The sequence below is a fragment of the Paroedura picta genome, chromosome 9 (genome assembly GCF_049243985.1).
Source record: "Paroedura picta isolate Pp20150507F chromosome 9, Ppicta_v3.0, whole genome shotgun sequence".
NCBI classification, from domain to species: domain Eukaryota; kingdom Metazoa; phylum Chordata; class Lepidosauria; order Squamata; family Gekkonidae; genus Paroedura; species Paroedura picta.
In genome coordinates, this window is record NC_135377.1 from 13,264,445 (window position 1) to 13,284,684 (window position 20,240).

Here is a 20,240-nt window from a genome sequence, read left to right on the forward strand (position 1 = left end):
AACCACTACACCAAGCCTGGGTGTACATACTAGAAAGTTGCAGAGGACTGCATTGAAGCAATCTGCCAAACAACTGCACATATGTCAACCAACAGTTGAACTGATCATCAAAGTACCAGCTCCCTGTTCACAACCGGTGAAGAGGACATAAGTTGGACTGACAGGTGCTTGAGCATTCCTAGTGCTTGCTGGAGGTTGAACTGGAGGTTAGTCAACATTGTCTATTTGCTATTTCCCGTGCTCAGGAGTTTGGAGCAGTTGTCAAACTACAGCAGAGTGTCACTCACAGAATCTCCCGGCTCCCCAAAACTGCTCAATGTGTCAGAGTATCCGCTGGACAGACACAAACACTGCCTTCTACCCTATTAGACCATTGATCCATCAAGGTTAGCTTTGACTATTTTGACTGGTGGCGTGGCTGTCCAGCGTCTCATGCCGAGGACTTCCATATCACTTCCTACCTTCATCGACCCATTCCACACACATTGGATAATGCACTTTCAATGTACTTTAGAAGTAGATTTCCCTGTTTTGCAAAGGAAAATCCAGCTGCAAAACCCCCATTGAAAGTGCGTTATCCCATGTGTGCAGAATAAGTGGAAATGCTGGTGATTCAGGCTTGAACCTTTGGCATTCAAAGGAGATGCTCTCCCCTAGCTCATTTATCTTGATATTTTTGTTCAGCCCCAAATAATAGTTTAGAAAGAACCAGCGTAAGCATCCTTTGATCTTCTCTCTTCCTCTGCCCCTCCTGAGTTGCTCCATGGTTCTATGTCTTTCTCTGCATTACCCCTCCACATGGCAGGGTTGTGAATTATGAATGAATCCTCCCTTCCCATTGTTTTCATCACAGCACATTCGGGAGGAGAAGGACCTGCAAGCAAAGACAAGGACACACAATCCATTCCTAATTGAGCGTCTTGCAAGACAGCAGCATTGCCTCTTCTGCAGGGTGTGAATGTCCGTTTTTTAACCTGCAAATCTTAAAGGCCAAAAACTGTCTCTTGAAAATGACCTTCAGATTAAATAACTGCACAGGAGCCGGCAGGGTATTCCTCCTGGAACAAGGACAAACCCATGTCTTAATCATATATTTTTTTATTTCGTCTTGTCACAAAGCGGATGCCCCGTAGAACAATATTTTCCTCTTGGCCTTCATTTGTGATTTATTAGATTCAAGATGGGAGTGCAGATTGTGTTCAACTGGGCTCTGTTCTTATGAATCTCTGCTACATATAAACTACCTTCACCACTCATCTGTAGTTGAGCCTTTCTGTTTTCGGGGCTTTTCCACAGTTGCTGCTGGAAAGAAGAGCACAGGAGAACTGATATTTCTTTTCTCGTGTTTCTTTCATTTAAAGTGTCACGTTAATAATAATGCTGGCAGGGGCTCATGGGAATTGTAGTCCATGGACATCTGGAGGACCACAGGTTGACTAGCCCTGCTGTAGAGCGAGCAGAATTGTATGTGGAATGACACTCTTCTAAGTCCATTGACGCCAGGAGGCTAAGAAGGAGGCTAAGAAGGGTGCAGCTACCACAAGGATTACACTGGCTACGTAGCACAGCTGTGTGTTGATGGAAGATGGTTCTGCATCCACATAGAACTTGAGCCTGAACAGGCAGAGAGCCTGAGGGATAATATAGAGAAAACGGACCTATCAAACCACATTCAGGAGGAGGGGGAGTGATAAAGGGAGCGAGTAAATCTCAAGTTGAGCCCCGTAAATGGCAGGCCATTATTAAGAGAGAGAAAATCCTTCTGACGGCCAAAATTGCCCCAATCATTTGGAAGCCCTTGGGAAGGATTCATGTTTGACATTTTAGAGCTACAAATTTTTCAAGTGTCGTCTTGCAAGGTTTGACCTGCTGAGGATGCAGGAAAACGGAAATGACAGATGAAGTCTCCAAATAATTCCAGAAACGAGGCAGGTCTATGGTTTAAATGCCACGGAGACATTCTGAATTTTAAAAATCCTCTTAGAAGACCTCCACCCCACCCATATGTCCTACTTGGGGGCTTGCACCAACCTCATATTTTCAGAGACATTGGAATGCTTTTCATCCTTTGGCCGTTGCATGTTGTACACAGGTATCTCTGTTCTTTTGCAAGACCAGAGGGAGGGAGAGCCATCTTAAGCAGGTCCACTCAGAAAGGAATCCCATTTTAGTCAATGGGGCTTTGTCCCAGAAAGGGGTTGCAAGCCTGGAGCATCTAAAAGCACTTTGTGGAGAAGAGGCTGGGAGAGGGGAGCTTTAATGAAATCATGCAAAGCGGAATGACCTAATGGGAAATGTGCCAGATGCTCCACAATGAGAACTAGCAATGCTCCTGGCCCAGTACTTGGTTGCCACTGGCAGGGGACGGGGGGTTCTAGGTCCAGGTTGGGAAACTTCTAAACATTTGGGGATGAAGCCTGTGGAGCACAGGGACCTCAGTGGAGTCTAATGCCACCGAGTTCACCTTCACAAGCATCCATTTTCTTCAGGGGAATTGGTATCTATAATCTGAAGATGAGCAGTAATTCTAGGGGTTCTCCAGCTCCCACCTGGAGGCTGGGACCCCTAGCCCAGCCAAATATTTGACAGACAGAAAGTGATGAAGACTGCCTAGGGGGTTAACCTTCCATGTTCTACATACCTGGAGAAGAAACTGAATAGGTCAAGAATTCCAGGCTGGACTGTGGAACTTCCCTGGGGTAGCCATCATTTGGAAACCTCCTTCCCATATAAAGCTCCAAGCGAGCAAACAAGTCCCTCGGGGCAATGGTAAAAATGGCCCCCCTGATTTTTAGCCCATTTCCTGTTATGCTAGTTTGTTCCATCCTTAAAGTGAGAGGAAATATGAATGCAACACTCCCTTTCCCCTTGTAAGTTCTGAAGTGCTGCATGCCATGGTTTAGAGGTGACCGAAAAGCTAATTTTGTGAATTTAGGCAGGTTGTGAGCAGGTGGACAGAAGGGATTGTGTAGGTGCTTGGCTCTTGTGGCCATTTCCTGCATAGTGCAGGGGGTTAGACTAGATGATGCTGGAGGTCCCTTCCAGCTCTATGATTCTATGAAATGCTGGGGGAATATTCTCTTTAGCATGTGTTGTCTTGGAAGGTTTAACGTAGATGGCTTTCAAAAAGAGTCCTTATCTAATGTGCTGCTCTTATCAGCATGATCTCTGGTTTGTCTGCAAGCGTGTGTTGCCAAAAAGAAATTAAGACTGGAACGAATGCTACTTAAAATTAATTTAAGTTTTTAAATCATTAAAAGCATCACTAAAACCACCAACCTTATAGTTTTGACCACTGAGGGTTAGTTGGTGCTTTTATTAATGGAAATTCAGTGGGTTTTCTAGCAGGGAAACTATCACATTTCCCCGCTGTGGGGCAAGAGGGAGAATCACATGGGGTTCTTCAACTTTAGATTTTTAGCTCAAAGGCTGGTGTTTTATACTCCACTTTTCATTACCCAAGTGAGTAGTAAAGCAGCTTACAAACACCTTTCCCTTCCTCTCCCCATAACAGATATCCTGTGAGGCAGTGAAGGTTGAGAGAGCTCTAACAACTGCAGGATATTAATTTGAGACTGTTGGGGAAGATTTTGTGTGTGTGCCTAGCTCTCATGCATTTGAAGTGTGTACTAATAAACAGACATTGAACAGACTTCCTGCCTTTTTAATCCTGTCCCCGTTTCTATTGCTAATGTGCTTTTATTTATCTACCAGGCCATCCATCAATCCTAATAGAGATTTCCAGTGTGCAGTCAGAGAACAGCTCATGATGTTAACAGCCCGTGGGAAGCAGATGAACCTGTTTACTGTCTTATGAACCATGCTGTGCTGCAGCTTTGATAGGCTACGTTCTGCATCACACTTTCCTCGTCTCGAGCTCCTTGCCCAGAAGTGTAGCAAGCTGCATGCAAATCTATACACCCTCTCTCTTTCTCCCTGGAATCAATAAGAGCTATACATGGCCCCATTTCAGTCCTGCCAGTAATCTTCATGGAGGGGAGGTTAGATCAAATTTGCTCTAAATAATCACATAAGTGGGGAAAGAGATTCCTCGCCCTTTTTACCTCCTACATCAAGGTACTGCTTCAGTCTGTAGCTGACTAATAAAAAGGTAAAGGTATCCCCTGTGCAAGCACCGAGTCATGTCTGGCCCTTGGGGTGATGCCCTCTAGCGTTTTCATGGCAGACTCAATACAGGGTGGTTTGCCATTCCCTTCCCCAGTCATTCCCGTTTACCCCCCAGCAAGCAAGCTGGGTACTCATTTTACCGACCTTGGAAGGATGGAAGGCTGAGTCAACCTTGAGCCGGCTGCTGGGATTGAACTCCCAGCCTCATGGGCAGACAGCTTCAGACAGCACATTTCTGTTGCCTTACCATTCTGCGCCACAAGAGGCTCATATATGTTAAAATCTGGTCGCCTTAGTCATCTACTTTGCTTATTGGTAGGCAAAGTGTTTGCGGCCATTGCTTACATGCTTGCTTCTCACGTCTGCAACTACAAAAACGGAAGAGAAGGGTTTTTGCTTCCACCCTTTGTTCCAAACAACAACAAGAAGAAAACTGCTGTAGGCAGAGAGGGAGATCCATATTGGAGTTCAGCCATGTAACAGCTAGGATTAAGAGTTCCGCCATGAGCGATAGAAAGCTATGCATTTTCTTGTTTTATTCCCAAGTTTCCCTACACTGGTAGTCTAGTAAGATATATATTTTGTACTATAACACTGCCTTGTCTGGTTTGATCATATATATATTAACTCGCCTGCTATTTTTACGCAAAATATCCAACAGCAATCTCCACAAATTCATGGCAGGGTGATGTCCTAACACAGACCAACAACTTAAGCTGTCATGCAGTGAATTTAGCAGCACGAAACAGCCATCCATAGTCATTCCTAAGCAGCTAGCAAGATGCAGCAGAATTCCAAGCACCTTTTTCAAACCTCCTCTAGGGCAGAGTCTGCACTTACTTTCTTTATTCCATTGTCAATCCTGTTGAATTCAGATCGCTTTGAACTCGGGTCTTCCTCTTCCCCCCCCTTCCCACTGAAACAGGAAAGTCTTCTGCACGTGGTTAGGGAGGCTCAGAAGGTGGGGGGGAGGGCTCTTTCTTTTCTTGAAGCCTCTTTCTTTCTTTTTTTGAAGGGGGGGGGGAGAGGAGCCAGGCAGGGAGCCTCTTTCTTTTCTGGGAGGGGGAGAGGATCGAAAAAGGCAGAGGAGGGAGGAAAAATCCAGGACTGACAGAAGTTGAGAGAAGTTAGGGGCTTCTCCTTTAAGGCTAGTGTGTCACATGACCAGGTGTGGCCTATCAGAGGTTCTCTACTACGGAGCTTTCTTTCCCAAATAGATATTGAGGATTTTCAGCACTCTGAGATATGGCACAATAAAGGTAGGGTCACTCCGAATCAATCCTTCTTGTTGCAGAAGGAAAATTAAAATCGCCCCAAATCCAAATGGAAATCGCATTTTGTGTAGAGGGCAGGGACTGAATCGATCTGGGGCTGGAATAAAAGCTCCGTGCAGTTTACACCTAGATTTCAGGCTTTTTTTTTTTTTTTAAAGGAAAGATGGAGTAGTCAAAATGGTTTGAGAGCAGATTAAGTTTATAGTTTACGAACACAAATGGCACAGTAGTTATACAACCGTGTGTCATTTTTATAGCATTACTTATATATTCACCCCTATTTATAAAATGCCTTGAGACATTTTCATCCCCTCTATCTACCTCCTTATTCCAGCACAGCATAAACTGGGCCATTTCGGTCTCTCCTGGGGAAACGTGTTCTCATTTATTAAAAGCATGTGCAAATCTTTTCCCCCAAGCAACTAAAAAAAGATACCTTGGATTAGAAATATAAATAGAATAAAGAAGGTAGGAAATTGTCAAAAAAAAGAAAGAAAGAAAGAAAGAAAGAAAGAAAGAAAGAAAGAAAGAAAGAAAGAAAGAAAGAAAGAAAGAAAGAAAGAAAGAAAGAAAGAAAGAAAAGAAAAGAAAAGGACCAGAACAGTCTTTCTTTAACAAAGGTTATTGATGTGGTTGTTGTTGTTGTTATTATTACTAGGGGCCAACCCTGTTGCATTCAGCTGTTAGGAGACTCACTGGTAGGGGCAGCTCTCATGCAGCAGGGATCTGCAGCCTCCAAGCCTCATAGGGAAGTGGAAGGCGGAGGGGTAGTGGGGGATGGAAGGCGATTGGCTGGCCGCTGGACAGACAGGCAAGCCAGTTGGAGGAGGAGGAGGAGGTACTCAGGGGCAGGACAGCCACCCTGAGTGGGTGTTAATCACTGAGTGACACTTAAGCCATGAGACACACTTCTCCTCCAAGGTCTTACCAGAAATTTATTATGTGGAACAGATTATTATTATTGTAGTAGTAATAGTAGTAACAATAATAATGTCCTCCCATCATAGATGGCACTTTACAAGGTAGCAGAGAGAAGACAGAGGAAAGGGACGTGGAGTAGAAGATGCCGTGATACATGTCGTCCGCCACAGCATAAAACTTTTTGCTGTACCCAAAGGACTGTCTTCTCCTGTACTACCCAGCCCTCCAGTTAATATGCATTGGTGAGGGGGCTTGGAGAGCCACAGGTAATGCAGTAAAATGTGAGCTACAGAATCAGACTCAGTTGAACAGAGCTTGCACCATCTGTCCTTCAAGGGAACACATTTGTATCTCCCTAATAACACCTCTGATGGAAAAATGTTGACCCTGGCTTGCATAAACGTCTGACAATGGGACGGGTTAGCAAGGTTTGAGAAAAGTTGGGCTTTCAGGGTTGTGGCAAGGTGTGGTTGCAGTGAGTAAGTTGGAACACGGAGACAGAAAGGCTAGAGCAACTCCCACATGGGTTTCCAGTTTAATTTGGGAAATGCATTGATCTCTGCCTCACCAGCTGCTAGGTGGGGGCAGCACTGTTTAAAGCAGGAAGGAGGGAAAGTGACAGAACAGTATAATTTACTTAACCAGACACAACTTCAGCTCACAGTCTCTTTGCTGCCAGCACCAAGAGACAGACCTTACCAGGGTCTGTATCAGATCATAAACACAGCATTTCCTCCACCGCTGAATTTAAAGACGCTCAAATGACTGCAGGAAATTTATGTCTCAGGTTGGCATAGAGAGGACAGTACAAACCACAGTCTGGAAGACCCTCTGATTCTAGGAATCCAAAGACACAGAACTGCTGAGCCAGAAGTATCTTATATCGACCGGCTAACATAGGTGCCGCCATGATTTGAAAGCAGATTGATGTAAAGCTTAGTCTGAGTTTATAAAATATAAGACTGAGCAAACAGAACGTTCCGCTATGATCCTTTCTGAGCAGCTTAAATCATCGGGGAAATCTGGGGCCAGATATTATTTACCTGCCTTGACGTGCCATTAGGAGTCCAAATCCATTCCCGGAGTGGCCAGGGGGGAACGAGAAGATCTATGGGAGAAGACTGTGGTGATCAAAAGTGCTGTCAAGTCACAGTGGACTTACGGCGACCCCTGGTGGAGTTTTCAGTGCAAGAGATGTTCAGAGGTGGTTGGCCATTTCCTGCCTCCGTGTCATGACTGTGGTGTATGCCCTGCAGTACAGTAAGACCAAAGGATCCTGTTATAACTTGCAGCAAAATTCTACCTGTCTGCATTTAGAGAAGAAGAGCTGGTTTTCTGTAGTCTGCTTTTCACTACCCGGAGGAGTCCCACGCTGCTTACAAATGCCTTCCCTTCTTCTCTCCACGTGCTCTCAGTTGTCTCAGTTGTCACTGGCAGTCTTCAAGCAAAGGTTGGATACACACTTTTCTTGGATGCTTTAGGATGCTTTGGGCTGATCCTGCGTTGAGCAGCGGGTTGGACTAGATGGCCTGTATGGCCCCTTCCAACTCTATGATTCTATTCTATGATTCTCCCCACAACAGACACCCTGTGAGGTAAGTGAGATAGCTCTAAGAGAACTGCTCTGTGAAAATGCTGACCAACTGGAGATTGGCGACCCTAACTGGGAGGTAGGCAATGAATTGGCATATTCTGCACCCAAGATTGTTACCCAATGATAGACATTGTCCCTTAAGTCAATGCAGAAAAGCAGCAATGGAGAAGTAACCGGAGGGTCCTAAAAGCAGTCGCTAGATAAGTCCCAATGGAGGGGAAACACCTGCCGGTTTCAGCAAGTGGACAGGTTGAGTAAATATTTCCTCACCAACACCATTTAAGCAGCTGCTGTCAGTGTGGGTGGTTGTAAGGGCCTCAAATTCCAGCGCACTTAGAGAGAGATGATGGAAAGGACGGGGGGGTGGGGGGAAACTAAACAAACACAGCGGTGGCTGAAAAGAATCCACGTACTTACAGCAAGTGTGAAGTGTAGCTTCTCGGTAGTCATGTTTCCTCTGAAGGTTAAGCCGGGCAAGAGGAACAATAAGGGGACAATGGTGATAATATGGTCGTTTCCCTAAAATTACCTGAGACGGAGGAGCTGTAATGAGGGACACAAGCCTCTATGCCCAGGAAACGTGTTGCTTTCTGAGGTGATGAGGCAGAGAGGAGATCAGCTGAACAACTGAAAACAGTCTCTCATTCTTCCCCAAAAGCTGTGGCCGAGCAAGGCTGCCAAGGGGGGAACAGGCCTTAGAGTTGCCAGCTTTGGGTTGGGAGATGTCTAGGGATCCTGGGGGGTGGAGCCTCCTGATGGTGGAGTTTGAGGAGAGGAGGGAGCTATAATGTCAAAGAGTCCACCTTCCCAAGCAGCCGTTTTCTCCAGTTAAATTGATCCCTGGGGCCTGAAGATTAGTTATGATCCCAGGAGAGCTCCAGCTACTACCTGGAAGCTGGCTACACTGGTACAGCCTAGGGCAGGCTTTCTCAACCAGGGTTTTGTGAAACCCTGGGGTTTCTTGATGGCTTTGGAAAGGTGTCCCAAATGGTTGGGAGATAATTGTTTTTTTTTTAATTGTTAAACATTTATTGGGTGATATGACCATATATGGTCAACGATGGGCCTGGAGGGGACGAGAAGGGGACGAGCCCCAGGTGGGCATGTCTACAGCGATGCTTCCCAATCATATCCTGCACAATTCTGTCACTTCTGGGGTTTCTTGAAGCCTGGAGAATGTTTCAGGGGTTTCTCAATAGTACTAAAGTTGAGAAAGGCCTGTCCAGGGGTAGAAACTCTGGAGCAGTGATTTCACTGGGGTTCCAGGCAAAGTGTTGTTGGGGGATAGTAGCACACAACTCATTCTAATCAAATATTTTTGTGTGTGGTCAATACAAGTGGAATCTTTGGGGATCCGTGGTTGTTCTCAGTAGCCCTGAATACAGGAAGATACCAGCCTGCCTTAAGGAGAGGTTATAAGCAGAGACTTCAGTTCCAATAGTTCTCACTGCTTCATCACTCATCACTCAATGTCAGGCACACAGTTTGCAATCTTTCATGTAGGCTTTGGTCTGGAAAATAAAAAAGAACAGTGATTTAACCTGCTACTCTACTCGGGTTGTTAAGGTGGGGAAAGGCCGTCTTTTAATATTTCTGTTCTTTGTTGCAGCAACTTGAGCCCCAACATGGTCTCTTTTGTGGTCAGAGGGGATCTCCTCCTTATTTTATCACCAGTGCAAAAGCAGGTTGGATCTAACCTCATCTCCTGAGAGAAATACTCTATTAAATAAAGAAAACGCCATGGAGGTGGTATATTTTATTGAAACAGTCAGGGCTTTTTGCACTGTCTGAACAAAGCCAGACCATTTCCACATGGAGGGGTATAACATGCATTGCCTCCTGCTTGCAAACGCCCTCCTCAATGAAGACCCCTCCTGCATTTTCCCTCTGCTCCATCACAACTTTTTGCCTCCCAACAAGGCTGCAAGGCTTGCAGGTGACGTCATGTGGAGGGGGCTCTAAAACCCACCAGCAACCAGAGGCTGTCCCTGGCAGATTCCTCATGCAGAAATGGTCCCACCGTTGTATTCCAGTTCAGCCCAGGTTCTATTGACTCCCCATCCACTGAACCTTTTATCCCCACATGAGATCATTATCTTAGATCTCCACTGCAGCTGTCTGATAAATAAACCTGCCAAAGGAAATTTAAGACCAGAAGACATGTTAATTCTCTAGAAAATGCAAGACATTTCAATTGTTTTCATCTTAAACACATGTACAGATGTTAGATAATAATAAAAATTTATTCATATCCCACTCGTCCATATTGCTCAGGGCAGGTAACAATAATAAAAATATAACAGTTTAAAATTTAAAAACAGTACAATTCTCCACACACACACCCCACACTAAAATTCCCAGATTGGGAGGGGGGAGGTTGTCAGGCAGTAGGCGATCTCCCTGCTCCCCTCCTCCTGGTCCTAGTCGTGAAACCAGCATTTTTGGGGGGATGTTACCTTGAGCCTTAACCATAAGCCTGGCAGAATAGCTTCATTTTGCAGGCCCTGCAGAAGTGGTTTAGGTCCCTGATCTCTCCCAGGAGCTCATTCCATCAGGCTTGGATGGACGGATGGAAGGAAAGGCAGGAAGGCAGGGAAAGAAAGAAAGAAAGAAAGAAAGAAAGAAAGAAAGAAAGAAAGAAAGAAAGAAAGAAAGAAAGAAAGAAAGAAAGAAAGAAAGAAAGAAAGAAAGAAAGAAAGAGAATATGGTGAATGATCTATCCTTCAATTTCTGAAAACAATATTTTGTTCAGGAGTCAAGAAAGAACCCATGAACACCTGAAGCTGCCTTCTACTGAATCAGACACTTGATCTAACCAGGTCAGCATTATCTACTCAGACTGGCAGAAGCTCTCCAAGGTCTCAGACCAAGGTCTTTCACATCACCTATTTCCTGCTCCTTTTAACAAGACATGGCAGGAATTGAACCGGGGACATTTTACATGTCAAGCAAAGATGCTGCCCTTGAGCCACAGCCTCTCCCTGAAGACTTCCCTCATTTATCAATGTCTTATTTGTCTCTGGAACAACTTGTTCATTATGTAGCACTAACCTATATGTTTGGACAGAGTTGCAGATTCGGCAGAGACCCAGATTTGGGAAGCCCTGAACAGCTGCAAGTCAGCTGGAATACCAAAGTGTTGGACCAGGATTGGGGGGCTGGGTTCAAATCCCTACTCAGCCGTAATATCTGTGGGCTGTATTCTCTCTTTCAGAATAACCTGCCTTGAATGGGAGGAGAAGTCGAGTTCCCAGACTTTTTGCTGAGCTGTACCATTTCCAGCTGCAGGCAGGGAGAATATCAGATATTTGAATCCCTAGTCAGCAAAATGTGGAAGGACAGGACCCTCAGTGGGCTCTGATGCCATAGAGTCTACCCAACAAAGCAACTAGGGATGCCATTCCTCGGGTGGGACCCAGGGATCCTCTGGAATTATAGCTCATCTCCTGGCAACAGAGATCAGTTCTCCTGGACAACATGGCTGCCTTGGAGAGTGGACTCCATAGCATTATTATTCACTGAGGCCCCTTCCCCACCCCAAATCCCACCCACTCCATTTCCCTCCTCCCAAAGCTCCAGGTATTTCCCAGCCTAGAGCTGGCAACCCTAAAAACACCCATTTTCTTCAGGGGAACTGATCAACATAGTCTGGAATGATGCCCAGGTCCCGTAGGCTGGCAGCTCTAGGAATTCTAGCCATAAAACATGAACTTCACTGATTTTATGCAGACTTATCAGAGGTTCATGCCTACATTCAGCCCATTTTCTTTTTTTATTTTATGCCAAAGAATGAGCAGAGCAGAGCAACGTGAGCAAGACATAAAAAAAAAATGGGAACACTGAAAGCAGAAATAAGGTTTCTAGAAGGTTTTGATTGTCTCCTTGATAATCTTTGTCAAAAGGAAAGAGGCAGCATAGAGCAGTATATTTATTCAGCTGTTTCTATTTTGCTACATTCTGCATTCAGGCTGTACTGTATTGAACAACACATACTTTTAAGACGTGTAATTTTATGTGACGGTAGCCCCCACCGCTATGCACTTCACTGGGGGGGGGGGGGGAAATACACACAACATTTATCTGATGACTTCCCCCAAACTCTGTGCTTCTCAGATGTCTTGAAACCCTTCTGGTGTCCTTCAAAATACTAAAATAATCATGCTCTTGAATTGCACCTGGTAGAGGAGCAGATGATGAACATTTTTCTTCTTGTGGCATAAAGGGGGACTATGACATCAAAACTAGCAAGATGTCTAAGTTCCACTGTATGCCGCATTAGTCAGACCCCACCTGGAGTCCTGCGTGCAGTTCTGGAGGCCTCACTTCAAAAAAGGATGTGGACAAAATGGAGAGGGTGCAGAGGAGAGCGATGAGGATGATCCAGGGCCTGGGGACCAAGTCCTATGAGGAAAGGCTGGGGGACTTGGGAGTTCTTGGAGCCTTCACCCTGGAGAAGAGGAAGTTGAGAGGGGACATGATAGTTGTCTAAGTATTTGAAGGGGTGTCACTTGGAGGAGGGCAGGGAAAGTTTCCTGTTGGCAGCAGAAGACAGGACCTGCAATAATGGCTTTAGACTAATATTAGAATGGTATCAGCTAAATATCAGGGGGAAACTTCTTCACAGTCAGTGTTCAGCAGTGGAATCAACTTCCTTAGGAAGTGATGAACTCCCCCTCACTGACAGTCTTCATGCAAGGGTTGGACAGATACCTCTCCTGGAAGCTTTAGGCTGATCCAGCATTTGAGCAGGGGTGAGGGTGGGGGGTTGGATTAGATGGCCTGTATGGCCTCTTCCAGCTATGATTCTTGGGGCGTTTACAAATATTCTGTTCAGGCCTCTGAAAAGCTACAAAACTCAGTGCCCTGGTTATTGTTTCAGAACTGCTATAGCTGGCGGCAGAACCTGGGAAAAGAAGATTTTCAAGTCACGAGGCATTCATAAGTGGTTTGCCAGGTCCTGCCTCTGCATTATGGACACAGACTTCCTTGGTGGTCTCTCATCCAAATACTATTCAGGGCTGTCTCTGTTAAGCTTCCGACATCGGATGGGATTGAGCTAGCCTGGCCCGTCCAGGACGGGCTGCATTTACTACTGTCTGGTATATGCTTTAATTGCATCCTAACTGGCTATTACGTAATAGATGCAGGACACAGACAGAGCCAATGATGTAGCCCTATGCCTGTTTACTTGGGAGTAATTAACATTGATATCGGTGAGGCTTCCTTAGCATAAACATGCCTTGGGGATGTTCAGCCTTGTAGAGTCATATTATAACCTCATCTATCTTTCATGCCTTCCCTAGACTTTCGTCCCTAATAAAAGAGAGGTGAAATTTACGATGGGTACAAGCACATTAATTATTGTTTTCGATTTGTGTGTGTGTGTGTTTGCGCATATCATTTGAGCAGGAGACCCTAGCAGAGCGTAAGCAAGCATGCATCGTCCCCATGCGCTATTTTCTTTTTGTAAAGAAAGAAATCTTTGCTACCTACACTGGAGAAATGAATGACTGATCTGTATGATACAGTCAGAGTGTCCAATGATAAAAATGAGGTATTGATTCAGAGAGATTTTAATTTAGATTAGTTCACATAAATTGAGTAATAAATTGAAAAGGCCTCCACGGGGGCTCACATGCGGGATGAGTTATCATAGCGCCAAAGTGAAAACTCGAGCAAACCATAATTCTTGCTGCAGCCTTAACCTAAATCCGCCCCATTTTAAACGATTGAATCTGTACAAATAATTTGGACACGCACATGACTGATGGAATCTCTCTCGGTGATGAACTGGTGCATTAGATTCCGTAGAGAGAAGAAAGGAAAGTGTCCCCGGGGGAGGGAGGGGATACAGTGGAGATACTGTAAGAGGGGGAATAAATGGGTAATAAGGCTTTAATATGAGTTGTGCGCCCCATGCGCTGAATATCGAACGGCTCAGTTTGATCGTTCAGGATGTTTGGAAAGCCAGCTGGGTCACTCACGACTGATCTTAAAATGCAGATTTTAAAATTGCATTCTAATCCCTATCACCTTTTTGTGTGCAAGAATTGGAGCCAGCCAGCATGTTTACTCCTTTTCCCCCTCCTTCCCATTTCCCATTTTGTCTATACAGTTCCTGGGATCCCCAGGACGGCTTTGTGGGTCATCAAAGAGGATTGCGTCCACCCCCCTTTTCACCAGCAAACGTAGCTACTGCACTATCCTGATCATCTAGAAGAGCCACAAGACCACATAAATCATAGAACTCTAGAGTTGGAAGGGGCCACACAGGCCATCCAGTTCTAAATGAAACACTTGCCTTGTGTTGTATTATTCCATTCCCCACCCTTCTTGCCTTGGCCTTCAATCCGTTGGGTTCTTAAGCTGCTTTTATAACAATGTCATGAATGCGAGGAGACCATACTCTATTCTGATCTTGTCAGTTCAAGGGCACCCAGCAAACTTCCTTGGGGATGGGAACCTGGGTCTCCCAGTTCCTTCCTGGACCGCATCTTTTATAAGGTCCTTCTCTTTCACCACAATAGAAATGGACAAGCAATCAAATTACTCCTGCAAAGAGCAGTCACTGCCCACCCACCTAATTGTTCAGTGCAACTAGGGCCCATTTAACCATGGAGCACATGGAGTACATGCTACAGGCCCCGTGCTTCCAGGGGCCCCATGCAATGTCTTCCCTCCATAGATCAGGGTCGTAACCTCTCTCCTTCCCCCTTTTCCATCTTTAAGGACACTTGGAGTGACACCCCTTTCCTCTGTGGGGGACCTCTCTGCTCCAGTCTGGCTGCTCCCATCGAAATTGTACTCTACCAGGGTCCCGCAAATCCTTAAAATGCCTACGGGCTCCACAAACCTTTAATTACTCCTGAGTGCAAGGGGGAGGTGAAAGAGAGCAAAGGCACAGTGGGGAAGATGATGCCCCCCTCCCGCTTGATGGCATCTATCATGCTTTCCCTACACCTGAAGCCAGCTCCCATCCATTGTTATTTAGGGATCATCTGGTATTTAAGGATCACATGGTGAATGACAGTCCCCCACCCCCACACTGTATTTAAGAGGAATATTGGCACAATTATTATCTCTTAACCTTTGCTCAGAATGCTTGCAATTACTCTTGTCCCTCAAGAGTATCTCAGGAGTAATTCCTCCATTCCCCTTGAGAGGGTCACTATGATAACTGGTTGGAGTTTCTCACTATTGTCCTCCTCACCCAGACCATTTATGCACTAGAGATTTAATGCCGGGCTGCAGGCTGAAGTTTTAGTCGTGGCAGGTTGCCCCACCTCTTCCTGCACCCACATGGGGGAGCATTTAGCCTGGTGCACCTCACCCACCCCCTATCTGTGCTCCTGATAGGGAGGTGGGGCAGTGAAGTTCCCAGTGCATAAACGGTCCCAGAGAGATAAAGTGGTGTGACATTAGACTACCACCATGTACCCAAGCATCCATAGTCTTTGTGGAGCAGGTCTTTCCTGCTTCCCTTTTCCACAGCAGCCCACAGGGATGCCAATTCCCAGGTGGGCCCTGGGGATCCCCTGGAGTTACCAGTCATTTCCAGACCAAAGAGATGAGTTCTCCTGAAGAAATTGGTTGTTTTGGAAGGTGGACTCCATAGCATTATACAGCACTGAGGCCCCTCCCCCCTAAATCCCGCCTACTCCAAGGGACGTTAGTGGTCGTGGATGTGGAGGCAGGCAATGGCCAACCACCTCTGAACGTCCCTTGCCTGGCTGCCAGACACTCCTCGGATCTCCTGGCTACACAACCACAGGCTGTACAATAGATAAATCTGGACTGCAAACCTGAGACACACTAGATTGACTCTTGTGCATTCATAAGATATTTCCTAGGGACTGTGGTCCTTGTTCCTTCCCTATCTACCCCCCCCCCCTCATAGGATCAGTGAGTAGCATGCACATGCATGTGCACGTGTATACACACGCAGCAATTTAAGCACTGCTAGCCAATGAGATTAAGGTGGGGGGGAGAAACCTTTTTTGCACTTAGCATGCAGGTGGGCACGGCCTACCCAAGCCGAAGTAATTGATGCAGTTGCCGAGTTACAAGGCTCATCCCCATGATTCATATGCCAGACAAGAAATGTAGCAAAGAGCTCTAAAAACGAACAGTTTTTCAAAGGAAATGATCGTTAAGTCCACATTTTACTACCAAACATAAATAAGAGTGCCAGCCCCGTAAAATTCGTACTGGGTGTGCATCAGGGGCTCATGTCTGAGTGTTGTCAAGTATCAGGAGACAGGCGGCCAGGGACACGGGAGAATAGCTTGCTAATTTCTCCTAGCAAGAAGTTACCTAGGCTAATAGGGAGCATGCCAGGTCTGGGAGCTTTATATCAGCCTGTGGCACAGGACTCTGTTTCTGGGATCCTTTGATGCAGACCCATAGAGAATCTGGCCAGTGGCTGAAGTTGCTTGCAGTTGTGTCTTCCTATGAATGGCCTTGTTGGTACATAAGGAGCAAAATAAGGGTCTGAGCCATAATTTTTGTTGTTGTTAGGTGCAAAGTCGTGTCCAACCCATCGCGACCCCATGGACAATGATCCTCCAGGCCTTCCTGTCCTCTAACACTCCCCAGAGTCCATTTAAGCTCACACCGACTGCTTCAGTGACTCCATCCATCCACCTTATTCTCTGTCGTCCCCTTCTTCTTTTGCCCTCAATCACTCCCAGCATTAGGCTCTTCTCCAGGGAGTCCTTCCTTCTCATGAGGTGGAGCCATAATTAAAGGTACCTAACAGTCTCAGGGGTAGTCAAACTGCAGCTCTCCAGATGTCCATGGACTACAATTCCCATGAGCCCCTGCTCACCATGGCACGGATAAAGCTGTTCTGACCAAGCAGTAATATCGGGGCTCTCTCAGCCTCACCTCCCTCAAAGGGTGTCTGTTGTGGGGAGAGGAAAGGGAAGACGATTGGAAGCCACTTTGAGACTCCTCCAGGGAGAGAAAAGCGGCATATAAGAACCAACTCTTCTTCTTCTTCTTCTTCTTCTTCTTCTTCTTCTTCTTCTTCTTCTTCTTCTTCTTCTTCTTCTTCTTCGTAAAATAAGAGCTACAAAGAGAGCATTGTTGCATTGTGCATGGTCTCTGTACTTCTCATGATCACCTTTGAATTTTGTATAGTTATATCTCAACCTGCATTTCACAGCTTTCTCTGACATCATAACTATGTATATGTATGTAATTAGGATTTGCTGAATGCATCTGGTGAAATGAGCTCAAGGCATATGCTGAAATAAAATACTATTAGTCTTTAAGATGCTACAAATCTCCTACTTATTCTCATATGTATGGGAACAATGGCCCTAACCTGGGCTGGTTCTCCACTTTTTTCCCCCTGTTGTCAATCCTGTTGACTTCAGAACAATCTGAACCAAGGTCTTCTGCCTTTGTTTTCCCGAATTGAATCAGGCTGCATTCTACCCATAATTGTGCGGCTGCTCTCTCCTTCCTGCTTGTTTGGGGCTGTTTTAATCACCACACTTTAGATACATATCGGATTCATTCAACCGTATGTTAAGAATGAGAGCGTCATCTGACCATTTTGCATGCTAAGAATGACAGTGTCATCTGACCTGTTACACTCTGCTGCTACAGACGGACTTGCCTACCCTGGTGGAACGAATACCCTTTGTGTGTATTTGACCATGCCCATGAACCTAGCCAGCAATTCTCAAGTGGCTACCTCCCTGTATCATGTGAAACAACTCCCCCATTGTCCTGCCTAGGGCAGACCATGATGCCTGAGAGGCCACACAGCCAGGGAAAGTCCCTGAGAGAACAAGAGTCGCTCTCTGCTGTGGTACTGGGTTTCGTGCATATATCTATGATAGATTTTGTTTTGCCAGTGATTACGCTGTGGCTGCACGATTCAATTCCTCACCAAGGTCCAAGAAGTGGCACCATCATTGTTCAAGATAAAGACCATCAAGACTTCCATGGAGGGTCTGGAAAGAACTTGTCTTGTGGGTGACAGAGAAACCAAGAAGTATTCCTTAGTGATGAGCAGGTATTTCACGCTTTTTCGTTTGCAGAATAATGAAATGGGGACATTCTGAGGACTATACTGAACTCATCCTAGGATTTCTGCAAGTTTCTCTTCTCCAGAACGATCCTACATTAAGTTCTACAAAATAGCTGAAACTATCTTATATTAAGTTCTACAAGATAGCTCTTGGCTTGCATTTCTTTTCCCAGATATTTCTCTCTAATGCTTTAAAAGGGTCCGCCAGCCCATACACCACATGGGACTTATTTCAGAGTAAATGCACACTTTATCTGGTTGTTGAGCTACAGTGCTGGGCATGCTTCTTTGGGAGTAAACTTCATTGCATTTATTGGGCTTTACTTCTAAGCAAGCTTAGTTTTACTCTCCAAGTAGTTCAGCGGAGGAATCGGTGGCTTAAGGAGGTGGTGAGCTGGGGGTCTTTAAGCAGCGGCTGGACAGAGATCCTGGATGCTTTAGGCTGATCCTGTATTGACCAAGGGGTTGGACTAGATGGCTTGTACGGCTCCCTCAAATTCCATGATTTCTAAGATTGGCATATGATGGTATTATCAGGAATTATCTCAGGAATGCTCTTTGCATTTGTTGTTAAGTTGAAGCAGAAGACAGAGATGGTGAAAATCAAATGTATGTTCCAGGGATTGTAGCTTTCCCTCCCCATGCATTTGATTTTAAGAACTGGAGAATGCAAAACATCTTTATAAAGACACCAAAATCATTCACAAATGCATCCTTTGTGCCCAGCATAACCTTCCCCATTCTGTCCTTGCTGTGAGATAGGACATGGGGAGGGAAAGGGGTGACATTTGAATTCCTCCCTCCTATATCAGGCCTCTAGCTTCCTGTCTCCTACAGTTCTTGGGTTTCCCTGTCCCCAAGAATTTTGGGGACATTTTGGACTATAGCAGGAGGCAAGGAAGTCATGCTCTATGGACAGAAATACTTTGATTTGCAGAGATTTATTGTGGAATCTAAGCCATATTTCTTCCCTCTTTCATTTTATCTCCACATGGACCATGCCAGGTTGGTTGGGTGGGGAAATGCCTGCCCCAATTCACACAGTAAGTTACATGGCAGGGATAGAGTTGAATTTGGGTCTCCCTTCCAAGGAGTATACCATGCCGGTTCCATGGCAGAAGGGACAATCTACAGGAAACAGATGTGGTAACTCACATCTGTTTACTATGGTGGGAAATTGCTACACAGAAAATACAAGAAGAGCTGGGGTTTTGTACCCTAATTTTCACTACCCAAAGGAATCTCAAAGTGATTTATAGTCACCTGCCCTTCCTCTCCCCACGATAGACACCCTGTGAGGTAGGTGAGGCCGAGAGAGCTCTGAGAGAGCTGTGACAGGCCCAAGGTCACCCAGCTGTCTGCATGTTCAAGAGGGGGACTCCAGCTTGGCTCTCCAGACTAGAGGCCACTGCTCAACCACGACACCAAGCTGGCTCTCAGAAATAAAATTATTTCTGTTTCCAGCAGAGCACCCCTTGAAGTGGTAATAAAGAAAAGCTCCAGGCATCAGTCATAAAAGTATTCTGTAAAACTATACATGTGCAAACAATTCTGTACATTTGTCATCAATATATATATTTCTTTGGCTGGTTTATCACAGTCGCATCGAAGGGATATCGACACAAACCTTGAAATATCTCACTTCGGATTGATGAATTTTATGTACTTCCATCGGAGTTACATGGTCATAATATCAATGGCTCTTCGACCCAATCAGAAGCCGACAGAGGTGCCTTCAAGTGATGTGCTTAGCAGATTTATGACAGCCCAGGAAAGCTGATTAATTGTAATGGGGTTTTGGAGAGCATTATTGGCATATGATTGATTTGAGGCTGCACTGTGCAGTGATTTGTAAAACTTGCTAAAATAGCTGGCTAATAAATAAATGGTGTGGAATTTAAGCAACAGCTGGATCCTTGAGGCCTTTGGGCATGCCCACCATAGACTTAGGGTGAGAAGGTGGCATGGTGTAGTCAACTTCTGTCAGATCTCAGACAATAAGCAAACCACCTCTACTTCTCATGTGCCTTGAAAATACCTTTCTGGGGCCACCATGGATGGCTAACGCTACAAGAGAGCAGATTCATATATATCATAAAAATAGATTAATTATAATTCTTTACCTACTGGGAATTATATTGCTATGGGGATAGCGGTGATACAGCTCCTGGTTTGTTTGTTTTTTGTCGGTGTATGGATTTCTCAGTACAATAGCTCCCAGAAGTCTTTGTTATGCTATCGAATTCCTCAGGGCTACATCTCCCAGGAGCATTTGTTACAT

At 45.4% G+C, this 20,240-nt stretch overlaps 1 long non-coding RNA gene across 1 annotated transcript; it reads right to left on the minus strand.

Moving 5' to 3' along the window:
* Window positions 1–1,155: 1,155 nt before the first annotated feature.
* LOC143844472 (uncharacterized) lies at window positions 1,156–20,170 on the minus strand. The gene is made up of 3 exons (XR_013233995.1): window positions 20,083–20,170; window positions 7,367–7,573; window positions 1,156–1,302 (listed from the first exon to the last, which is right to left on the minus strand). It is a non-coding gene; the product is annotated as an uncharacterized LOC143844472 (long non-coding RNA).
* Window positions 20,171–20,240: the final 70 nt, after the last annotated feature.